The 4843-nt window shown below is 40.6% G+C and overlaps 1 non-coding gene across 1 annotated transcript; it reads right to left on the minus strand.

Annotated features, from left to right (window-relative positions):
• Nucleotides 1-4159: 4159 nt before the first annotated feature.
• On the minus strand, nt 4160-4233 carry TRNAV-CAC (transfer RNA valine (anticodon CAC)). Its single transcript has one exon. It is a non-coding gene; the product is annotated as a tRNA-Val (tRNA).
• Nucleotides 4234-4843: the final 610 nt, after the last annotated feature.

Raw genomic sequence — 4843 nt, forward strand, 5'->3', positions numbered from 1 at the left:
TATATGGCATTTGGATATGAATACTTTGAAAAATGGTTTAGGGTTTCAGTGACTGAAAAGCACAAGATGATAGTCGATTAGAGTGGACGTATGTAGTGGTAATAGGGTTCTAGCCTCGATAATCAGCACCGGTCGATCCGGAAGTTTGCAAGGCGATGGTTCGAGCGTTACGTGATGACGAGCATGAACGACAATGTGACCTACCATCTTGTGGAGCTCGACGGGACGAGGATAGCAACACTGGTTGCCGAGAAATGAATAAAGGCCATCACGAAGAGGTGCGAGCTGGAACTAGAATCAGAGATGGGAGAAGGCGGGAGCGACAATGAGGAGTCGGACGAAGATCGGATCACCGATGGTTCAAGAGAGGACGAGTAAAAGCTGAGTCTGAATCCCCACCATTACATTCCTTGGCACATGCTAGAGGATGTGTTGTTTGGTTGGGGTGGATGTCATGATGGATTCCGGCTACGAGCAGAAAGGAGGTTGGATGCGCATGAATGAGGGTGTGTGAGGATGCACACTGAAATGTACAAGCACATGTAGATAACATAGAACCAATAAGTACTAGGTAGTAGGTTTTAATGGGTACTTTAAGTCCCACACGCACAGAGAATAAGAATAATATACGGTGGATTAAATCGAGGGAAATCTCTGCCCGAAAACAGATAGCTTTATGGTGATGTAACGACCTCCGCTTGCTCTATAAAAGGGGAGGTTTGAGACTATTTGAGGGATCCACGATTTGCGAAGATGAAGTGTTATAGGTTTGAGTGCCGAGCTCTCTCTCCTCTCTCTGTCTGTCTTGTAAGGTGTACTGATTCGAGGAGGACGTTAAAGCCTCTATCCGCGTTGGAAGACGTGCACTCCTGACCAGAGGTTCATCATTCTGTTTTGTGTGGGGGTGTGTGCAACTCGCAGCTTTGTCGCCGGCTGAGACCAGTTGTAATCTCTTCTTCTCTGATAATCATTAGTGTTTTCACCGAGTCTTTCTTTGTGTACGGGCATTACCATGTTGTTCCTTCTTGTTTCGGATGTGTGCGGGTCTGTCTGCGTGCCAATGGGCTTATCGTTGTTGTCTAGAATCCTGCCCGGAATAGGTCACTTCTTTAGTCCTGTGTGCTAACCAACCGGTATCCGGGAATCGTTCCGGATCTGGCATGCCTCTGGAAGCCGATCCGGACTCCGACCCGAACCTTCCTACTCCCATAGGCTCCTTGGTCCGAGACCCCTGTGATCTCGCCCCGGAATACCACGACAACACCTTGACTACGAAGACGCCGACTCCCTCAATCTGAAGATCGACTTGTTAAAGATTCATGTGGTCCTGAATCTTTTAATCTCACCATCGAGACTTCAAAAAATCTTATAGCAACATTAAGACCATATATTCGAGGCCGCATAACTCTGAGGGATGTGTGGCCATCTCTAATGAAGGCCCCACAAAAGGTCTCAAAGATGCAGTTGAGACCGGCGAAGAAAAAGGTCTCAAAGATGTCAGAGTCTAAATCATCAAGTTCAACGGATGGTAAGGAAACTCGGGCCACACCAGGTGTTGAGCTAGCGAAACAAGATTCGAAGAGAGATAATGCAAAAGAAATTGGTGAGAAAAGGTCAAGTCTTCAATTTGCCTATAACACACATCCATAGGCAAGCAATAAATGTTAATACAGGATGAAGACCACTTGAGATTAGAGAGCCACATGCCACAATTGTACCATTTTTCGTAATGGTGGATCGTGACGAATGTGCTTCAATTGAGTTTTTTGATGTGAGAAAGCATGACTAATATAATTACTTTGTAATTGGTGGGTCACATTCTACTGAAGCACGGCGGGAACTTGTAAGAGAACACCCAACCACTTTTTTCTTCAAGTATGCCGAGTGTAAAATATATGTGGGCCTCACAACTGAAGAGGCAAAACTCTTGGCTTGGGACCACAACAATGACGACTACCATAAAAAAATGGCGTCCATCGAGCGGATAAGGTTCTTCCACCATGAGTACTTGGATGTCAAACAACGGTGAAGAAAATCGACCTCACAATTGAAGAAGTGGTCGACAACATGAAGTTGTCTCTGTGGAGAGCAATGGAAGGCATAAAGGATAAGCAGCTATTGGTGTCAGTATTGTCAAGGGTTGTGGCCAAATAATTGAGCCTAGAGGAGATGGTCATTGAGTTCAAGAAGTAAGTATTGTCAAATAGTTAAATGTAATAGTTATAATTTATATAAAGTTCTAATCTCTATTCACAGCCACATGGCCATCACGAGTTTCAACGTAGCCCATGTGGTAGTGTGATTTAGGTCAAACATGTAAGAAACAGATAGCACTATTTGCCGCAAAAATGTAGACGTTTATTGTATTTTTCTAAAGACGGATACCAATACCCTATTCATTCTATGTACCATCATTTCTTGTGCAAACCCGGACTTGAACCAGAGACCTCTGGTGTGTTAGAGTAGCGTGATAACCAACTACACTATCTGCAAATATTGAGAATAACTAGCTTGGATCGATGAATAAAAGACTAATCTCAATGGAAAATCCATATGGTAATTCGAAAAGAATAAGTTAAAACATTATTGTTGTTGTAGTCAACAAGATTATGTGTCCAAATGCGGACTTGAACCTGAGACCTCTAGTTTGTGAGATTAGCATGATAAACAACTACACCATCTGGACCGATTTGCCATTACTAATTTAATAGTTTGACATGTATTTGTTAATTAGACCGAGCGATTGGCATGTAACACTGACATTGCCATAACGACAATGTAAATTTTGCATGTGGTAGTAAGATTTACCTTATATGTGCAGGACTTGCAGTTCATTTAACATAATACTTTACTATATCGACATCATTACAATCAGGCAACCATCCAAAGAACAATAGTTATAATTTTAGTCAATCTAAATAACACTTCTCTTGTCCAAATATAGACTGTAACCGGAAACCTCTAATGTGTTAGAGTAACATGAAAATCAACTACACCATCTAAACATATCAACGATGACTATTTATCTTTGTTAATTAATCTTTGTGCAATAACGATTGAAGAATACAGTGTTCTTAGAGGAATTTCAAGCTATCATTTCTTCGTAAAAGAATAGTTCAAAATATACAAATCAACCCGGACTCAAACTGAAGACCTCTAGTGTGGAAATCTAGCGTTATAACCATCTACACTATGTAGAAGAAATTGTAAATATCGCTCAATTTCATGCATTCTGATGAATGTGATACTCTCACTGAAACGATGTCACAACTACATGGCCATCATAAGTTTCAATGCATCCCATGTAGTTGTGGCATTTAGGTGAAACAAGTCTCTAGAAAGAAACAACAGTAATTGACACAAGAAATCAACATGTAGATTTTCTTGGCTTAAGGTACATGCATGAGTTGCACTTAGTTTTACTAGATATATTCCAATTCTATAAAGATAGATACCAATTCTTCTAATCATTCTATGTAACCTTTTTTGTTCTCCAAACCCGTACTCGACTCGAAGACCTCTAGTGTGTAAGACTAACGTGATAGACAACTACATTATCTGGACCTAATTGTCAAAACCGATGTCAAAACTACATGGCTATTACGAGTTTCAATGTATCCCATGTGGTAGTGGCATTTAGCTCAAACAAGTCTCTTGAGAGAAACATATAGTTGTAATTGACACAAGAAATGAACACGTCGATTTTCTTGGCTTAATCTACATGCATGAGATCCATTTAGTTCCACTAAATATATTTATATATACTAATTCTTCTACTCATTGTATGTAACATTTTTAGTTTTTCAAACATGGAGTGAAACCGAAGACCTCTAGTGTGTAAGACTAGAGTCAAACATGTCAGAAACAGATAGCACTATTTGACGCAATCATGTAGACGTTGATTTTCTTGCTTATATTGTATTTTTCTAAAAACAAATACCAACTATTCTATGTATCATCTTTTCTTGTCCAAACCCAGACTTGAACTATAGACCTCTACGGTGTTAGACTAGCGTGATAACCAACTACACTATCTGGAAATATTGAGAATAACTAGCTTGGATCTATGAATAAAAGACGGACCTCAATGGAAATTGCATATGCCAATTGAAAAAGAGTAAGTTAAAACATTATTGTTGTTATAATCGACAAGATTATGTGTTCAAACCCGGACTCGAACCGGAGACCTCTAGTTTGTGAGACTAGTGTGATAACCAACGACACCATCTGGACTGATTTGCCATTACTAATTTAATAGTTTGACATGTATTTGTTAATTAGTGTAAAGAATCGGATATGATTCTTGTGAAGCGGAAGAGATGTGAGTTATGTGTGTGTATGGGAGAGAGAGAGAGTGAGAGAGAGAGACAAGGAGTAAGACACACAGAATACGCAATGTAAAAGTATATTAACAAAGGAGAAAGACTCAACAAATACAAGGTGGGAGGAGGGTGCTTTATATAGTCACCCTCTCTCTTCATTAATTACAAGACTCATGGAGCATGGGGAATGTGAAAGCTCATAAGTTATGTGTCATAGAATATGATTCTATGACTCATACTAAATGCTAGAATACAAAGAGGTGACATAATGGTGACTCTTGACCGTTGGAGTGTCTATTCACTCTCAAGGTGAGTTCACATACTAGACCAAGTTGAGCTTGATTCTCAACACGCCTCCTCAGGCTCAAGTTGGGTCGATTTCAGACGGTATCCGAAATCCGCTTCAACTCGCGTTGCGGAGTTGCGGAATCCGTGCTCCAGCTTGCGTTGTGCGTAGTTGCGAAGTCTGTGCTTCGGCTTGCGTCTTTTGGTGTTGCGCGGTTGCGTAATCCACGCGTTAT

The sequence above is a fragment of the Azolla caroliniana genome, unplaced genomic scaffold (genome assembly GCF_043228905.1).
Source record: "Azolla caroliniana isolate FFs.n. ecotype wild unplaced genomic scaffold, voAzoCaro1.0.p SCAF_415, whole genome shotgun sequence".
NCBI classification, from domain to species: Eukaryota; Viridiplantae; Streptophyta; class Polypodiopsida; order Salviniales; family Salviniaceae; genus Azolla; species Azolla caroliniana.